Raw genomic sequence first — 21,078 nt, 5'->3', positions numbered from 1 at the left:
GGACGCATTTCCTATGCCTCTCGCAAATGTGACGATTAAATGTCCCCGATGCCGGAGTTGCCGAGCGCAGAGGGGACGTCGGACACCAGCCGCCATCACGATGTTGTGACGCTTTCAAATGTCGAAGTGCAGCTGTTCCTCGATTTAAAGGGACGTGGCAGATTCTGGATATTGGACGGCTAGCGCTGGAAGATACGAGGCGGGGGTCGAATCCAGATGACCATAGCTTTGGTCCCAAAACAAGAGGGGTGGAATTAATCAGCGGCATCTCCGCGGTTACGCCTGCGCAAACAACGCGGTAAACACGATTTCTGCAGGCAGAGCTCAAGAAGGCAACAGGCTGATACGATAGCGGCAATGCTAGTACCGAGATTTAGACGTAAAAAGAACCCCATCATTGTACTAAATCCACAGCGGGGAATTCTCGATGAAGCTGAATTACTGAGAACCGCATGAGACATGCCAGAGCAGATGGAGCGCACCTGGAACTCATTAGAGGATGCTGATATCATAGTGCAGAATACGATGTCTTCAAATGCTCATCCGGAGAGCACGGGGCCGACAGTTACTGCTGTTCTTCAATGACTTGGCCACATGTTTGATTTGCTGCACTTTTGGAAATATCCGCCTCGCTCCAGGCAGCTAATATTCTAACTGACAGTGAGGTTGTTCAAGGGTTAAAGTTAAAAATAAAAGCACAGATGTGGGCTGGATCTAGAACACCTGGGGCTGATGTTTCCCAGCGGAGAGACACACTTTTGCTTGGTCACGTATTTGTAAAACCTGCGTGTCTTCCGCAAAAGGTAGGTCTCAGAAGCCGTGTCAGGTCAACAGCGTTTCTGTAAGACGTTTGCAAAGGAAGCTAGAAAAGATGTACGGGTTTACAAAAGCAACAATACGGAGAAACGATTCAAGGAACAGAAGCTGCAGCTGTTGACCAGCTAAAATTGAGTCATTCGAGTTTCAAAACCACTCTAGGAATGTTTTGCAGTTCCTGGAACCTTTAGAGCCGGGGTGGGCAAACGTTTTGGCTCAGGGGCCGCATTGACTTTTAAAATTTGACAGACGGGCCGGGTCAGTACAAGATACGACACATATTAAAAAAATATAAAAAACGCATTCGTAAACCGTACACATCAGACTCGTCCGACCTTTGTTTTGAACATACAACCAGCTTGGTTTTGAAGTCTCTGACGTTAGCTTGCCTTTCATGGGCAAACCAGTTTTTCCCTTGTAGCTTCTCGTCCAGCTCATTAATGTGTGTCAGTATGTCCACAGTAAAGGCTGAATCACAAAGCCAATCTGTGTGATTCAGCTCTGGAAAATTCTCAAGTGTCCTCAAGTAGCTCCCAAAATGAAATAATCTCCTGGTTGAGCTCCCACATTCATTGATCCAATCATTCACATCAAGTATGAATTCTGTACCGATCTTTGGCGGGCCGGATTAAAAGGACCAGCGGGACGGATGTGGCAATAGTTTGCCCACCCCTGCTTTAGAGGAATTGGGAAAAAAAAAACTAGAATTAGCTCCTACTTGGGGTCTTTGTACAATGTCATAGGAGTTCATATGGGTTGGTGCCTTGTAATTGGTGGAACTCATAGGCCATTACCAGACACTTCTTACCGTGTGCCATTTTTATAATTTATTGTGGTTAGCTGTTTTCTTGGACTGACAAAGATGTCCAAGCTCTACTGGCCTGCTCGATTAGGGGTTGCCAAGGCTTGGAGAGGAAACTTGGACTATGTGACAAACATACCGAACCAAAGGGCAACAAAGCACCAAGTCGTTTGGACCAAAGCAAAGTTGCCCTGACCCGGCGGGGGGACGTGGCATCTGGCACCAGTAACAGTAAACATTTGTAAACAGTTGGCGAGCTGCTTCAGCTCATTGCAAGGTAAACAGAGACGGAATAGGAATAGACCAGACAAAAACATGGATTTGCCCTTTTTTTTCCCTTCAACCTGAGTTTGGAGAGGACAATAAATATTTATCTTCTGTCACTGCCTTGACTTTCAAGTCGTGCGGTGTTTAATCCGTGTGATGCCAGCCCCACCGCCAATCAGAGAATAGTATTAAAAACCCAAGGAAGCAATTGGACGGGTGGAGTGCCCTTGCCAGATCTCCCAACCATCTACCTCCTTGCGCTTCCCCTGCCCAACTTACAAGGTCGCTGATGACATCCTCCTCTCACTCCTCCTCCTCCCCTCTGCTTCCGAAACATGGAGTTTCAGTGTTGCCTCATCTGGAGGAGTCATTTTTCCCAATGGCCCCCTCCCTTTCCTTCCCCACACAACAAGAAAACAGAAGATACCATCCATAAATCTTTATTTATCTGTATTCACCCCATGTCTAGTTACGTACCTTATTCCTCTTTGTCTTTCCAGAAGCGGAACTTCTGGTGACCCATTCAAAACACAGCAGGGATGATCTTGCCTGAAATGCCCCAGGGTGCCAAACAGGTAGCTCACGTAGCCCCCTTGCTAGTATGTCTTGCATCGGGGATTCCACAGGTATTCTTATAAATATCAAACAGAAGCGGCTGCAAATTTTTTGGTTTGTCTACAAAAATTTTTATCGGTATGCTTTGCCGTCCAACGTCACTTCCTGGTGTCTCAGAGCTATATACTTTTATTAGCTTCATCTCCCGAACAGATACCAGCCGCCCGCCGCAGAGAAAGTCTAACGTAGAAAAGAGAGCGAGCCAATAGGAAAAGTCTGGAGACAAGAAGAAGATGTAGAATAAGCGGTAAGTTGGAGTCAGATGGGGGGTTGGGGGGGGGTTCCTCAGCCATGTGGGAGGAAAGGAAGCGAGGGATGTGATTTTTTATGTGAAAGTGTGGAAAGAACATGAAGAGCCCGGCGGCTGGAGGAACTTCATGCCAGAAGACGTAGATTACAGATGACACTGCTGAGCGAACACACCGCCTCCCGCCGGAGAAGTGGATGACTTAGGGTTGGAAAATAGATCATGAATAAGAAATAGATTATAGCCGATCATGTTTTACTGTGTTTTTTTTTTTCATACCCATGCATCCACCCATTTTCTGCCTCTTATCTTGGGTGGTGTCATGGGGACATGGTCCCTCCAGGGTGTCCTGGGTCTTCCCCTGGACTCCTTCTGATGAAAAATGCTCAGGACGCGTCACAAAGGAATTGCCCAGGCGGCATCCTGACCAGATGCCACTTGATCAGGATACTAAAGAAGCTGTGGCTCAAATCTGAACCCCTCCTGGACCAGCAAGCTCCTCCTCCTACGCATGAGGTCGTTCTTTCAGCCACTCCCACATCTCCAGATGTGAGGGTAGGAAGGTAGATCCACTGCTAAATCTAGAGCTTCACCTTTTGGGCTCAGCTCTTTCACCATGGAATGAGTCTTCATCACAGGTGATGCTGCACCAATCAGATCCCCCACTAGCAAGCAAGACCTGGAGATGCCTGAACTTCTCCACTTGGAGTAGGATGGCACCCCTGACCCCAGAGAGGACACTCCAACGCATTCCTTTTGAGGACCTTTGCCTCAGATGTGGGAGTCCTGCTCCTCTTCCCAGCCTCTCCAGCGAGAGGTAGATGTTATATGTCAAACATGCCAGAGACCAGATGAAGTGGCTCGGGCAACTGGTCAGGATGCCTCGTCGATGCTTCTCTCGTAAGGGTTCCGGGCGTGTCCAAATAAGCAGAAGAGGCCCTGGGGAAGTCCTAGGACACACTGGAGGGTCTATGTCTCTGGGCTGGCCTGAGAATGCCTCGGGATTCCCCCAGAAGACCAAGTTACTCAAGGAAGTCTCTGCCTCTCTGTTTAGGCTTCTGCCCCCATGACCCAAAGCTGGATAACTTATGCCTTGCCAAGTCCCAGGCCGACTTCTCTCCTTGCCGGCTGGAAGAGGGGCAACTCTTGAAGGAGGAGTAGAGGATCTGGAGAGTTGGAACCACCAGAGCAAACATGGCGGTTCTCAGCATGGCCCCGGCGCCCCGATCACTTGCTGGCTCCTAAGCGGCCGCGGGGGAAATGATTTGCACCTTGTGGAAAATGTGAGGAGTACTGGGGCCGCGGAGCATGAGTCATTGGCCAGCTATCTTGGCGGGGGGATGGGCGCCCTGCTTGGAGAACCGGACTCAGACTTTTTGTTTACTTTCCAGACAGAGGAGTTGAGAGGCACAAGAAAGGGGAGGGGGGAAGTGATGGGCAGAAACATAACGCAGCAAACTTCACTCTACTTCTGGAACAAACACCCAGTGCCTCGGGGACAACACGGACAGACTCTTTAATGGGATCTTTGCCAGTCGACACCAATCTATTCACCGTTAGCATGCTAACAACATTCATGTAATTGTCACATAAACACGTGCATACATATTTTCTCTGTTCTCTGGAGGACCTCCACTGGGTCTCTGTGGATGGAGCCATTAGAGTTTGTCAAGGTCACCTTGACCTAGGACAATCATGGATGAGACATCCTGAAGCTCAGCCTCGATGTCGACGTGAAACTCCTCTGAAGTTCTCCCAGTATGAGGCACCTGAGATGTTAGCGACGGCGGTTGCTAAACCACCTCTGGGTCATCGGTGAGCCACCGACGCCCTTCCGAGACATGAAGTCGGGAAGTAGAAGCTTGAACCAAAGCATCCTTTGAAAAGGCATCTGTTCTCCTAAAAGAATGAACCACAGAAATTAGGGTATACAAAAACCTTCGCATACTTTTTTTCCAGTCCTGACTAAGATGTAGGGCAGAGCTCAGAAGGTCTTTGGCTTCTTCTTCTCCCTTTTTTTTTCCAAACAGTGTTTTGCGTCTGGGCCCTCCATGAGATCATGGCTAGTCGGGGGAATAGAAGAGGGAGACGAGATGCAGCGGAGGTGGGAAAGTATGACTCGACCACAGCGGCTCATCCAGGAGAACGCAGGGGCCGATTGTGAAGAACCCGCCGGAGAACCGTAGAGGATGTTGAGGTTTGACTGGCACTGGTAAGAAATCTCCGTTGCCGGGGAAGGGGTAATTTTCAGACATGGAGGAACAATCAGCTCCTGAGGGTTTACGTTAGCTTAGAATGAGCCCTTTATGCCTAAACATGGACTAATTAAAGGAGCAGGACTCTTTGGGCTAATTTTCTTGCCATGTGATCACCTCACGCCACAATTCAATTCGGAAAATAGTTCCGACCACGTGATTGGCTCAAAATTTCAACCACATTCAGTGTCATTGGTATATATATATATATATATATATATATATATATATATTTAGTGAAGACGTCACAACATGTTGACAATTTACCGGTGGGCCCACGTTTCCACCCTCACCTATGCTCATGAGCCATGGGTGGTGACTTGAGGAACCAGATCACAGATACATGACCCCTTACAGACCCCCTTAGATTGTGAGGAGCTCTGTGGTTTAGGAGGGGGGCGCAGAGTAGACCGGCTGCTTCTCCAGCATCCAGAGGAGCCAGATGAGGTGGCTCTATCTGGTCAGGATACCTCCTTGGGAGGTCCTACCCAGAGGCGGACATGCTCCATGACCTGGAGCAAGTGGTCATGGAGCAGGTAGTCTGGGTCTCACTGCCTCAGCTGCTGCCCCCATGAACGGACCACAGATAAGCAGCAGAAGATGGCTGGATGGACAGTGTGCTGTGTGGTAGCCGACGGCCGCCGACCTGCTTGGTTATCATCTGCTGAGCGGCTGATGGCTGCGTCTTTGGCTCCCAGCCGCGGCCACACAGCAGAAACGTGTTCCTTTAGGAAGAGCTGAGTGGTGGGTCAAAGAGCTCGGCTGATTTTCCACTCAAGGAGAACACTGTTCTGGTTTCCTCACGAGCTACTGAAGTCACTCATTGCCATTTTTTTTCCAACAGAAACAACACCCGATTCCATGTGGTCTGACGGGAGCAATCCAACTCTTTGAACGCTGAACTCCATTTCACGTTTGCACCATGTGTATGGCAGGAACGTCGACTTTCGGCTCTCAGAGCAGTGTAGCTTTTCCTACATCGGCAGAAAACAAGGAAGGAAGGTAAAGGTTTCAAATATCCAACTTTCCTTCTGGGTGTCACCGCAGCCTCCACACTGGTTCAAGACAGTGGAGGTGTGTCCCTTTGTGACATGTGAACGAGAAGCCGAAGAGTTGTATGTCTCTCTATAACTTGTGAATGAGAGGGTCAATAGTTGTATGCCTCAATATGACAGGTGAATGAGGGGGTCAATAGTTGTATGCCTTGATATCACGTGACTAAATGGGTCAATAAATATATGGAGACATACATCAACTCGATATAGAGCTTGCTGACGTACAAGATCTATGGACGTAGTGAGAGAGGATTCGAAGTTAGTTGGTGTGAGAGAGGATGCAGAGAATAAGGTAAGATGGAGAAGGTCGTTTCGCTGTAGTGACCCCTGAAGGGAAAAACCCCAAAGGAAAAGAAGAAGTAGTACATCTCCATATAACATGTGAATGAGAGGGTCAATAATTGTATGCCTCTGTAGGACATGGAGATTAACGGGTCAATAATTGTACAGGAGGTCCTTACTTTACAACGGACTCGGTTGACGATGGGCTTTGCGATAATATTAAAATACATGCGGAATGTGCTGGCAGCTGAGTTGTGAGAGAGTGTGTATTGTATGCACAAATACTGTACGGTAGTACGGTAGAAACGGAGTTTCGCTTGATGAAGATCTCGCTTAACGACAGACCCCTTGGAAGGTAACCCTGTTAACATTAGCAAGACTGAAGTTTTTGGGTACTCCTTTAAGTGAGGACCAATTGTATCTGTCCAACTGGACGGAGGGAGGTGGGCAGGCCTGCATCCACCAGTTCTAACGCAAAGAGGCAACTGATACCTTATTTTTGACAATTAGCATCTGAGTTTTTTTTATGAAATAGCTGGTGACCCCTCTCCCCTTCCCCCCGAGCTAAGCCTTCCCCCTCCACCTGAAGTAAATTTTATTAATATTAGCTCAAATTGACATCCTGACAAGATGATGAACTGGGAAAACAATAACTGCTCGCCGTCGGAAAGACTTATCTCCTGTCATTGTTTCCTCCTTCGCGTCGCCAGCCCACGCACGTGCACGCACACTCACACACACACACACACACACACACAGCAGGACTGAACTTGAATGCTGAAAGGAGCAAGGCTCCTCACGGCCCTCAAAGCGCTCGCTCTGCCTGTCAAACTGTTTTTAATGAGGTATCTTCATGTGTGTGTGTGTTGTGTGTGTGTGTGTGTGTGTGTGTGTGTGTGTGTGTGTGTGTGTGTGTGTGAGCTGACTTGATGAAGGTGAAGAGATTCATCAAGTTCAAAGCTCTCATGGAGGCTGACACACTGACAATGATTGATTGAACAAAACAAATAAAGTTTTCTAGTTTTTTGGTCCATTAATCTAGGAGATCTGGGTAGAAATGGAGTCCTCTTGCTTTCCGCTGAGCAAACCAGTGGATATTTTCTCGGGCTGGTAAACAGAGCCTGTGGATTGGGCTCTCTGCCTCTGTTCTCCCCCCGAACAAAGAAAACTTTATTCGATACCCCGTTGGACACTTTTATGATTCACTCCTGCATCGGTTTCAGCGTGGAAATAAGAGAAACGCAAAAAAAAAAAAAAAAAGGCCAGCTTCCAGGGAACGTGCACGCCACAAAATGAGAAACGTTCCATGAGGAGAAGTTGGCGGCTTCCTCAAAAATTACATTCAACTGCTTAACTTTCACTTAAGGTGAAAAATGTGATGGTAGCATAGCGGTTAGCAGTGGTTAGCAGCAGTTAGCGCTTCATCCCACAGGAGGACTTCCTGTGTGGAGTCTCCACGTTCTCCCCTTGTCTGCGTTGGGTTCCTCAGGGTTCTCCAGGTTCCTCCAACTGTCCAAACACATGCAGGATGTTAACTGGAGACCCCGACATGTCCTGATGTGTGAATGAGAGGGTGAATGGTGGGTGAACCCCACCTCTGGCATAAAGAAGGCTGCAGGAAAAGGGGTTTTGAGAATAAACGAAGTAATATGTCCACCAGTTTATCTAAATGAGGATGGATGGCGAACAGATTGAAGAACGGATCAGCCGATTGGTCGGGAGGTCGCCGGGAGCCGACAGAGGACCCCAAAGGGCACAGATGAAAGTGAAGAATTAGAGCGAAGGTCTCCTCTCTGAGCTCCTTCGGCTCCGCCCAGGGTTTCTGGAGACGCCACGCAACCAACACTTCGCGTATTATCGATCCCCCCCGCCTCCATCCTTAACCGTATTATGCAGAAAACGCTGCTCTAATTAGGGGGTATTCAGCGTAGCCGCCAAATAGTGGAACGCCGTCCAAGCCCTGGCGACCGCGAGCCGGGGGCGGGGGCATTTCTGCCGACGGAGGCAGAAAAATACCCGGCATCTCGCCTTACGGGGGAGGGGGTCACAGCGTCCTGTTGCTGGGGGAAAAGAACTGGAGCTCGCTGGAATAAAAACTACATGGCCGCCGGCGGACGCCCGGTCGCGTGAGCGGCGAATCTTTTCTTTTCCACCCGTTCTGGGATTTTCGCGACGGACGGGGTTGCAGTCGGCGGCAGTGGGGGCGGCGGGGGGGTGATAATCACCAGGTATTAAATGCCTGCGCTCCGGTGATGTCACACTTTTATTAGGGTGGTGTGTGTGAGGCCTTTCTTTCCATAGCCGAGCTAGGAAATGGAGGAGGAGGGGGGTGACGGCCATTATATTCCAGTTGTTTCTACAGATGGGTAACCACCCCTATGGGGGGTGGTCTTCTCCAACCCATGCTGGATGGAATGTGCTCCGGTTATTTATCACCTTGAGGTTTGTGAGTCAAAGGGAAAGAAGATGAATAATTCCCCAAGGGTTCGGGCTGAGCGTTTCACAGTGAGGGTGAGCTTGAAAAAAAACAAAAAAAATGCCCTCGAACGAGAGGACTTCACCCTCGGTTCAGCGGGTGAAACCACGGCAAGAACGATACCATCGTTCAGGAGTTAGCTACAGCTAGTTAGCTACATTGCGACCGGAAAAAGGGACGCTAGCCTCCCACCACATCGCCACACGGGCCGCAAGGAGTAGAAGTAAAAGTAAGGATTGCACAGCAACATCAGTGCTCCTGAAGCTAGCCCGTTCTGTGCCGCACGACAAGTGCACAACTGCTACGTTAGCCGCTGTGCAGTTTGTATGCACAAAGACATTTCCTGTTTCCGATCGACTTCAAGGCTATTACAAGACTCTTTCAAACAAAAAAGGTTATAAGAACCGTTCAACCTCCTCCAGGGGAAGCTTCCTTGGGCAGTAAAGCATTCACCCCTTGAGGCCAGAAGAGCTTGGACCTCTTCGTCACTCCATTTCTTGCTAAAACAGCTGACCAGCGACGGCTAGAGGTTTTAAAATTGGGAATGGGCGTGGCTAATGAGCTCCGCCAATCAGCAAGCAGCTTGGTCATACAAGTTCCCACGGAAATGTTAAAACACCCTGCCTCGAAGTAGGATTCTAGAATGGTCCAATGCCAGAGGGTGCTATAAGTATCAACCAGATGGATCGGAAAGGGTGGGGTGTAATTGCTGGGCCGCTAATGGTTTGCTTACAGCGGCTCTGTTTGGGTGTTTTAGCACATATGAATACGGGTGTCGTCCTCACACGTCAAGTTCCAAATTCACCCAACCGAAAATTTGCTAGTTAGCAGGTGAAGACGACGACTGTATAGCTAAGAATGAATAAATAAATTATATGCATATTAGCGAGCAGCTAAAGGGCATTATGGGTAAATAATAACTGCAGTCGAAGTCTGCAGAAATAAATCTTATCCATGCTAGTCCACTTCTCTGGTCTTGGGTAGCATTTGTTTACGCCGCCATTCGTCCCAGGAGTGTTGCAGGAAATTGCAAGCGGTGTGTATGTGTATGTGTGTGTGTGTGTGTGAAAAAAGCATCTGGAAAGCGCCTCCTCAGCCTCCCTTGACTCCTGCCACCCGCGGGTATGCATTTTCGGCGGGATGCTTACGGCATGCCTATGCGGTGAGCGTGCACGAGCACTGAGTGATGAAGCGGGAGCAAGAGGAGAAGAACCTGACCCCGGGCAGGTAGCGTTCCAAATAGCTGATCGCTGAGTAATGACAGCTCCTGCGGGGGTTATCCGTCCAACCGTGTCGGGGCCCCTGCAGGAGGGAGTGTTAGTTTGTTGTGCTTTTCCTTTTCTTTCACCTCCTCCTTCCTCCGCCCGACGAAGGCGCGCCCTCCTCATCGTGTGCCGACACGCAACCCCGCAGAGGAGCTGTTGGAGTTTTTTTGAATTTTTTTATTTTAATGTCAGACATCAAAGGCTGGCGGGCATGTTTCTGTGTTTCTGCCCGGCCATTTTTCCTCCAGGGGAGGTGGCTAATGCTTGATTCGCTCCCACAGTCCAACCAGGCGTGCATGTGTCGTGCAGCTGCGGGGACGCCGCCCACCCCGACCCCCTCCCGGCATGGGGGCGATGATCTCAGCGCTCTGGAGTGGGAAGGCTAAGCTAATTAGCCTTGTTTCCTGCAGATGGAACCCCCAGCGCCCAACTCCAATCCCCCCGTCTGCCGAGGGTCGAATCAGTTAACCCTGCGCCGCCGCAGGACGGGACGGCTTTGGATCACGTGCAGAGGACTCGTCTGTGGAAAAGTCTGTTCTTCTGTTCAGCGGTGAAAACGCGTCATTCCCTGGCTGCAGGCTCTTGGGTCGAACCTCAGACGTGGTCTTCAACGCTGTGGAGATGATTTGTTACTGTCCTGGTTCCTCAGCGACCAGACACAGCGCTGATTCTGATTTATCCTGATTTTGTGTTCAAAACAGTTTGACTTGGTGGTACTTAGCCTCCACAAGGCCAGGGAGGACATGCAGAGGCTGACGCAGAACATCAACCAGTCCAGGGAATACGCTCAGAAGTCCAAGGGGTAATCTCCACAGGTCTAGAAAGTACATTCAGAAATCCTAGGAGAACATCCAGAAGTCCAGGGAGAAACACCACAAAGCAAAGCAGAACCTCCACAAGTCCAGGAAGCACACCAAAAAGTCCAGGAAAATCCTCCAACAGTCCCGGGAGAACCTCCTCAAGTCCGGGAAGTCCATTCAGAAGTTCAAGGTGAGCCTCCACAAGTCCAGGTAGAGCATGGAGAAGTCAATCTAGAATGTCCACTAGTCAAGGTAGAGTCTCCAAAAGTCAAAACAGAACCTCTACAAGTCCAGGGACAACCTCCCTTTCGACAAACATCTAGAATATCTACTAGCCAAGGCAAAATCTTTACAAGGTCCATTCAGAGCCTCCACAAGTCCAAGGAGAACCTCCAGAAGTTCCTGGTGGAGCTCCCCGCCTGTACATCGAAGCAGGTGTTTCTTTGGATTTTGGGGATCAAACCGCTACTTCCAGAAAAACTGTCCTGTGGTGGCGGTACTCTGAAATGTTGTGTGTAGACGAGGAAACAGGCTGCACTCTCTGGAAACGTCAATGGATTTATTTGGAGCAAAAAGACAGAAAAGAATTCTAGATAATCGGAATTATTTCCGTTTCTGGTGTTCTTTTTCTTCTTGTCGGCACTTGTACTCGGTGTTTTCTTCACTAAATCGGCAAAACTTAAGCCTTCCTGCACATGAGACCACTGCTAATGCTAACGCTATCTCCAACAAGCTGCCTTTCATTCATCCAAGCTAATAATCACTTTTCTACCTCTTCTAAGACTTAAGATCTTTGGTTTGTCAACCTAGCCGGCCCTTTGGCCACATTTGCCGTCTTCAGCGCATCTCCAGGGTCGTACTGATGGTTGACTTAGCTGTGTTGTCGTAACGTGAATGCGGCTCTCACGTTTAGCTATTATTTCCTTCTTCATATCCACTGACATTCTTAGCTTCTTCACACAACTAGCACTAGCGCTTTTGACCTCCTTGGGGGCCATAATGAGGGTGAGCTTACTTGATCAGGAACTCGGTGCGAAAGCTAATTTGGTGGTGAGGGGCGTTCATACACCAGTTCAGCTGTCTACAACCATTCACCCTTTCATTCACCCTCATATCTATGCAAGTACTCACTCATCTGGGCAGGTAAGTGTTTCTGCTGATCCTCCCGGCGATGGGAGTTCTCCCAGTGTTCCTTCGTTCTTTCTCCTCCTGCACTTCCTGACATTGTAATGTGAGTCCCAATGTCACTCATTTGGACTTTACTTTGAAACGAATTTCCTGAATGAATGATTTTTTTTTGCTTCTCGTCGAGCTCTTCTGAAAGCAGTCTGCAGAGGTTATCTTGGAGGAAAAAAAAAGATTTTTATCAGCTAATTATGGAGCCTGTAAGGGAGGGGAAGGGGGGGCTCGTGCATTCCTAACCCTCCCGAAACACACACACACACACACACCATCTTCTCTTTAAACAATTTATACAATTTGTCTTCGTTCTGTCGTCAAAATCAGCCTGAGTGTAAATCCTGTGTTGGTTTGTCTAAACCAAAAAAGAAGGCAAAAAAAAAAAAAAAATCAAAAATTGTTTAGAAGCTTTTTGATGTTGCAAATGAAATAAATGAAGAAAGAATTAAAATAGAATAGATGGAAATTTTTACAAATAAATAGAGAAGAAAAGTTCTGGCTTGGAAGTGACCTATTATTCTGCTGTTGGGGGACTGATTGGGCTGTGTGTGTGTGTCTGTCTGTGTGTGTGTGTGTGTCTGTCTGTGTGTGTGTGTGTGGTCTTCTATCCCCTACAAGGTGTGGCTGCAGTTTATGGCCCCTCTATAAGGTCAGGAACACTTCTGTTAAATAAAAAAACATTTTTAAAAAGTGTGTTTTTTATCAATTCTCTCTCTCTCTCTCTGTCTCTCACACACACACACACACGCACGCACGCACGCACGCACGCACGCACGCACGCACGCACACACACAATAAATTATCCATAAGTTGACAGGTGACCCCTCCAAGGTTAAACCCCACCTCTCACTCCACCGCCAGCTGTGATTGGCTGAAACTCTACAGAGGCCAGAATAAGTGGCTCAGACAATGAATGAATGAATTTACATCATGTTTAGCAATTCGAGCTAATGTTTTGTAGCTCCATGCTAACAAAATGTGTTGATGTTTGCATTTTTAAACAAAGCTGTCAAGTGCTCCCAGTGTTTATATTTCATATTTACACTATCTCACCCGGGAAGGGAAACGGCCACGGTCTGCTTCTCATTAGCCAAACCTCTCCGGCCGAGACGCTGAACTGGCAGGAAGTGATGTCATACTAAATCTGTTTCCTCAATTTCTTTAAATATACATGTATATGCTCGTATTCAAGTGCTTGGGACGCATTCCTGGACCTTGTCTGATTATTTCAGCTGATTCACTGCCCGCAGGTGACGGGAAAGCGACTGTGACTCAAACAGGAAGTCTCCATGTTGACATGACGTTTCCAAGATGTCCACCAAATGATGGAAAAGCAAGAAAGGAATGGATGGAACAGAATATTTGACAGAGTATAGGGAATTTGTGAGTGTGTGTGGAGGGGGAAGATGTTCAAGATGGCCCTGATGTAATGACTCACCACACACTCGTCAGAAGAATGTTGCAAAAAGAATGTCTGGTGGCTTCCTCCGGTGACTCTGGGGGCGGAGTCAAAGACCCTGGGGGCGGAGTCACAGATCTTTTGGATCCACAAATGCCAGGGGCGGAATCAGGGCCCCCCTTTGGGGTGGAGTCAGGGATCTTGGGCTCAGGGTCAGAGAACCTGGAGGCAACGTAAGGGCGTCCTTCGGGTGTTCAGAGAAGATGAGGGCGGAGTCTCAGACCCTGGGGGCGGAGCCTCAGACCCTGGGGGCGGAGTCAAACTGTTTAACGTCATGCAAACCTATCGTCCACAAAGTGGAGTTCTACTTAGATTAAACATTTGACTCAAATTCCTGGTGAATTCCTTCAATTTTTCAAGTTTGTGTCTGAGTTACTGGTCATTGAACTTTTGAGTGTCAACAAAAGATGGCCGACGCTTACTCTTCAATAACATGCCTGCAGCCTGACGTGTTTAAAGACTCCGGTTTGAATATAAAGAAGTGTACACAAAGTACTCAGAGACATCAACTCCAGTATTCTGAGTCATCTAAAAGTATGGAGGCTCAAATACTTCTCTTGTTTTGATTTTTCTCAGTGTTTTTTATCAAATAAACCACTCCCATAACACTTCATAAGATGCAGTTGGTGGTTGTTTTATAATACTCCTACTTCTACCAACACCAGAGTAGCTTTACCACAATCAGGCGTCAGGGTAGAGAAATGCATCACAGTACAGGGCATTCATCTCAAAGTAAAAGACGTTTCACAAGCTGGGGCAGAAAAAAATGTACTTGAATACACTTCATAAAGACAAGTTGCAGTGGAACCTCCAACCTCTTTGTCTCTTGCAAAAAGGGAAAGAGGAGCGAGGCTCTGTCCTGCAGCCTGTGGAACATCTCCCCCGTGGATTTCGAACATCTCGAGCGATAAGCCAGGTCTCTCCGTGTCTCAATGTCGGGGAAGCAATGAAGACGCCGTGCTCTTCATCCTCACCCATATGGCGCTTATGTTTTCTTTCCTTATAAAAACAGATGACTTCTGTCAGAAACAACACGGAGGCTCTTGACATCATCTCCATGGTATTTGTGTCATGTTTAAAGAAATCCCACCCCCTGGTGGACACGCGGTGGAGTGACGTGGGCCTTCACGCCTTCATGTCTTGATTTTCAACCAACATATCGCGTTTTAATGTTTATTTGTCTGTTTGACAAGGTTTCAATCATCTACAGCTTGGTGTTGCAGCTCCGGTGATCTGCTGTTGTTCACCAAGGAGCTTGAAGTAGAACTACTTTGAAGGACTGAGTGTTTGCATCTGTAAGGATCATAGCTGGTCCCTCAACACCACACAGATGGTTCACCAGAGGCTGAATTTGGCATCTTTCCTGAGATCCTCAACTTCAACAGCTGCATCATTGAGGGCATCTTGACCAGCAGCACCACACATCCACAAATGTTGAGCCCACAGGAGACCTACCTCCAACCTCAAGGAGCCACACCCACCTTGTACCCTCAGGCTGGAGGTACCAAAGTGTGAAAAGTAAGACCTCCAGACTGGAGCACAATCAGTTGCATTTATTTACATTTCAATTTGCCTGGCTATAATTCGCACATTCGTTGCCGCCATTGCTCAAGAGTCGTCAAACTCATTGCCAATGCACAATGATCATCAAACTTGTTGCCGTTGCACAAGAGTTGCTGCCATCGTATGGTGGTCGTCGAACCTCGTTGCCGAGGCACGATAGTCATTCTCATTGCACTACAGTCGTTGCCATGGCGTGACATTCGAACGATCGCACAATGGTTGTCAAATAGCCTTGAACTACCTCAGTATTCAATTCACCGTTTACCTTTCAACTCATACTCTCTCTATGTGCATGTTTAATTGGCACATGCTAACTTGCAAAGTTTACGTTTCCACTCACAGCCCTTTATGTGTTTTTTTTGTATTTAATTCCATTATGTCTATCCTAAGCTGCCAATGTCACTTATATATTACTAAGACCTTGTCATGCTATCTGGCTTCACTGCAGATTGTGGGACAAAAAAAAAGAAAATAGGGGCAAAAATAACTCTAATGAGAAAGTAATGACAGCATCCCTAGCTATATATAATGAATGGAAAGGGAACAAATGTTAAACAATAAAGATGTGTACATTTATTTCATACATTGTAATGTTTTATTGTGTTAAACACCACATGATTCGTTTGAACCCCAAAACAGAAACAAAGTACTTTTTACAGTGAATGCGATAAAAACTAAATGAAGGGGTAATTGTACAGAATAATATCACGTATTTCAAAGTCAAGACCAAATCTGGCGCGGAGTGAGAGTCTCTCTGCCCCGCAGGATAATATTTAATTACTATTAGAGATGGCCTGCCGATGTTGCAAGCTGTCGGGAGGCAGAGTATACGTTCGCGAAGAGAGCAGCGACGCTTCTGATACTGCGCAGCTGCCGATTTTTACCCGTGGAGTGGACCCAGATCTGTGTGTAACAGAGGATCTTTTGGGGTTACGATCAAGGCATGGCACAACCACGGGAAAGGATATCTTTGAAGTGGTATGCGTGAATGAAATGAGCCTGCCTTGGGGTAAACTTGTGGCACCGGCAACAGATGGAGCACCCACGATGTGCGGTCAAAAGAGTGGACTGGTGGGGAGGCTCGAGGAGAAAATGTGCAAGGAATTACTCGGGAAAAGCTGCGTTTCACAGCCCATCTTCATCCCAATGTGTCAACCGCCTGACGAATGTCGTAGGCTTCCTTTTGCAACACATACCGACGCATTAGGAACCCCTTTCTCGTCATTTTTCCACGTACCTGGAGCGTCATGTCTACATCAACACGGGTATTTCTTTCTAAACCTAATTAAAACGAAAGGAGTTAGTATTTTGCACATTTGTGTCCTAAAGGAGAAATCGTGTTCCTCCACTGAAGTGATATCTGACGCGCCAGTATATAATGCATAGACACTTCTCTGGGTTTGATGTAAAATGACAAAATAGGGGCCCCGAATGCATCGTTTTCTGATGCCGAGGGACGCTTAGCCATTCATCAGGCGAGAAATAAATGCAACAGATTTTCTTGCATTTAATAAGATAAGATAAGATAAGATAAGAACAACTTTATTTATCCCGAAGGAAATTGTTGTGCCAGAGTTTCAAGCAAAACATAACAATAATAGATAATAGTAGGAAGGAGGGAGAATAAGAAATATGACAAAATATAAAGTGTCAAGGTTAAGGCTATCAAGTGTGTTAAGGTCTAAAAGAGCATAAACATTTGAATATTCCCTTCGGCTGAAGGAAGAGGAATTAAAAAGTATGATAGCCTCGGGTAGGAAAGACCTCCTGTGGCGTTCAGTGGAGCTCCTTGGTGGTATCAATCTACGACTGAAAGAGCTCTGACAGGATGTCAGTGTGGCATGCAGGGGGTGATGGACGTTGTCCATGATGCTGAGGAGCTTCCTCAGCATCCTCTTCTCTGACACCTGCACAACAGACTCCAGCTCCACTCCCAGGACAGACCCAGCTCTCCTGATGAGTCTTTTGAGTCTGTTGGTGTCAGCTGTCTAATGTTGTTGCTTATAGGCAAGAAAGTATCAGCTTTGTCAGTTCAAAGTTCTGGCTTAGACTTAACAGCATCAAAGAGCAGATAACTGTGCTATAATATGTTTCCTTGTGTCCCTTTTTCTTGCTACCACAAGGTATGTTTGATTGTTCTTTAAAGGAAATTAATATTTGGCTGCAGAAAAATATTTTCATTAGAAATTACCATGGAAATGCTGCAGAGGGAGCCACAAGAAATTGTTGCGACTGACTTTTAATTCATTTAATTTTTTAATGTTTATTTTAATAAGCAATAATTTAAACGATTTGTTGGTTTATACCGTTTTGTGTCTTTAAGTTTGACACCCCTGAGATATATGAAACAGGCTCGCCGTCTAGTGGAACCATCACGTCATGACACTAAAACCTCACCGACGTGACTCAATTTTGGTGTGATTTGATGTAAAAATATAATTTTCGATTTTTTTCTATGGTACTTTACTGTAGGGTCCATCAATTATGCATTTTTGATAAAGTTTTTGAAACCCGTGGATTTCTCCCCTCCGTGGGACAAGCGGGAAGGGTTGTGTCCGTCACTTTAAATACACACGTCCCGGAAGTTGGAGCGTCTCTTCGCCCCGCCCCTTTGTAGTCCACTTGTAGTCCTAAACTTCAAATCGCATTTTCTGAGGGTAAAACGGTGCCGCATAGCCCACCGGCGGAAATCTTTTATCCACCAAAATTTCATTTCAACTTGAAACAAGATGGAAAATCAGAGATGTCGGATAAACACAGAACAACCGACCCGGGACACAACGGAAGCTGACCACTGCCGACGGACGCTGGCTTGGGATCACGTGACAACCAGTTGCCCCGGACAATAGCGACTCTTTCCGGCAACGTTCGGTAAAGACTTACGCTTTCCCGGTTGGTTATGGATGCAAGAATAACTAGCGTCGATGTGGTTCGCCTGTTCTTAGGCGTTATCGATCCGTAGCGTCCGAAAGACGGCGATTCTTTTTACCGAGGAACGTAAATGTAGATGGTGTTTCCTCTGAACGGCGACACGGCAACTAGCCATACATGCTAACTGCCTGATGAACCTGATGAACAGCACTTCCGGTTTGGTTAGCGTAATTGAGCTGCCCCGCAATGACGGATTGCTAAAAAATAAATTAAAAATAACGATAAAAAATACCTTTAAATCCAGCCCAAATTTCATTCAATTGGCTAGAAGTCATTTCCTCTGAAGGCTTCCAGTATAAAAATAAATTTATAGAATAAACACGGTAAGTAAGCCACAGACCGGTTTAATGTCAAACAATATTTTCTTGGACTGGCCTTTAAGGCGTGGCAGATAAGTTCATATTAATATGTATATTCCCGATTTATTCCTTCAAAATACTGCAAAGGCTTGTTTTTGAAGGCGAGGTGCTTGGTCTCTAATTGGCAAAGCCATTATGAAGGCTTCATTCCCTCAGTGGAGAGCTGGCCACCACATATTATGTAGAGCAGGCTTGGTGTGTGGGAAACACCTGTCGCGGTAAATCTATATTTTAAATCGGTCTCCTGGTATTGTCTGTTAAATGCAGCTTTCTTTCTTAGTGGCCATAGGCTCTTCTTCTTTCTCCTCACTTGGACTATTCCCCTTTGTAAAGAAACTTTCCAAAGATGTCTGTTTTTCACTTATTTTGCTAGGGTGTGGGTTTATAATTAGCGCCAATGTATTACATGACCAAGACAAGCATCTCGACATGGGTCAAGAGTGAGCCATAGACAGATGTTATTTTTCAAAATAAAACATTGTTCAGATTGGGGTAACAAATACGGAAGTAATGTAAGTTATTTATTCTTTTTTTGCGGCCTGGTACCAAGCCACCGATTGACCGGTACCGGTTCACGGCAAGGGAGCTGGGCTAGACCTCCTGCCAGGCAGCTCCAATTCCAGCATCCGTCTACCAATATATTGACTATCCCTCCTCTGTACATGACCCAACCATCTCTATCTGGCTTCGCTGACCGTCTCTCCAAAACATCTAATATGTTGTCCCTCTGAGAGACTGATTCCTGATCCATCCTGGTCACTCCCAAAGAGAACCTTAGCATCTTCATCTCTGCAACCTCTAGCTCTGCCACCTGTCTTTTCGTCATTGTCACAGTTTCTAGTCCATACAGCATCGCTGGTCTCCTCACAGTCTTGTCCATCTTTCCTTTCATTCTGGCTGATAGTCTTTATCGCGTAGTACCCCTGATACTTTTCTCCACCCATTCCAACCTCTTTTCCACACTCTCCGTTGCTCTGGACTGTTGACCCTAAGAACTTGACTTCCTCCAATTTTTTTGATCCCCCTCCCTCTCATTCACACACATATATTCTGTCTTGCTGCGACTAACCTTCATTCCTCTCCTTTCCAGGGCATACCTTCACCTTTCTAGGTTTTCCTTAACCTGTTCCACCTGTTCTCTAACCACAGATCACAGCGTCATCTGCAAAATATATATATAGTTTTACCTATTCAGTGTTCTGCAGCGCTGAGATGTGCTCGGAGGAGATGCTTTGCCAGGCTGCTAATATACAACTACTTTACCCCTTACAGTTTGTCAAATGCTATTTTAAGAATGGTACATGACCTCTCTTTTTTTAGAAAAAATGGGGCAGCGGTTAGCTTCCAACAGGGGATCTGTCTGTGTGACGTCTCCATGTTCTCCCTTTATCTGCATGGGGCTCCTTTAAGTTCCTCCCACCGCCCAACAGCCCGCAGGAGGTTCATTGGAAACCCTGATTTGTCCGCACATGTGAATGGTTGGGTATCTATAAATGTGACCCTGTGATCGTCTCTCGACCGGCCCAGGATCAACCTTGCGTCTCATCTGATGTCACCTGGGAAAGGCTATAGCAGCCCCACAACACCGAGTGCAGGGTAAGTGGCATGGATAATTAATGAATATTTGCAGTATTGCAGAAAAAATACAGTATTATCATGGAAACGAAAGCGGAATCACGTGTAGGCGCCATATGAGGGTCACGGTAAAGGAAAAAGCAGTGGAAGGTAGACTGAGAGAACAGGTGAGCATTTGTGAGTAGCAGTATGGTTCCATGCTAACAAAGAGTACTACAGATGGAGTATTTGCCTAGACAGAGTATCACAGGTGCAGTATTTGCTTAGATATAGTACTTGTTTTGAGAATGTTTTACAGAGATGTGCAGAGGGGGTCAGAGGGAGCTGCAGAGTTCCCTTGTGGATCCAGAAGAAGCATACAACAGCGTGCAGAAAGAAGAACTATGGTACCGTATGCAGAAGTGTATGGTTTCATGCCAGCAAAGACTACTCCAGATGCAGTATTTGCCTGGACAGAGTATCTCAAATGCAGTATTTGCTTGGATATAGTACTGCAGATGCAGTGTTTGATTTGAGAGTGTTGACAGAGAAGTGCAGAGAAGGTCAGAGGGAGCTGTAGCATTCCCCTGTGGACCCAGAAGAAGCATACAACAGAACTATGGTACTGTAGGAAGTCTGGAATGGCAGAGGAGTATGTTAGCCAGCTGCAGACAGCACATTTTAGATGTCCTGGAGATAAAGTCAGACTGATATGGTTTGGACATGGACAGAGGAGGGATGGTGAAGATCTGGGAAGAAGGGTGCTGAAGCTGGAACTGCCTTGCAGGAGGTCTCAAGTAGATGGAGGGAGAGAAATTAACATTTGATGAGATGCTTGGAGAGTCTCGAATGTTTGCTCAGTTAGAAATAACCAAACCTGATTGGAGGAGAAGCAGACCTGACGATCTGCTGTCCATATCCGGCATCGGGGCAAAGTGCAGTACACCTTTATGTCCACTAGGGGGCGCATGGCGAGCTGAAGACCTGAATCTCAGCAGTCTGGAAAATGTTTACTTTATTTTAAATATGAAAATCAAATGAATTCAAACAAAACTAACTGGCACAGTTATATCAGCACGCACCTGATTATATTTACTTATGATAATCAAATTGTATCCAGCTCAAATCAAAATAATAATTGTTACAATTATAA

Source organism: Fistularia commersonii, chromosome 4, assembly GCF_037954325.1.
Source record: "Fistularia commersonii isolate RoL2024-O1a breed Wild chromosome 4, RoL_Fcom_v1.0, whole genome shotgun sequence".
Lineage (NCBI taxonomy): Eukaryota > Metazoa > Chordata > Actinopteri > Syngnathiformes > Fistulariidae > Fistularia > Fistularia commersonii.
This window is presented reverse-complemented; position numbering follows the sequence as displayed.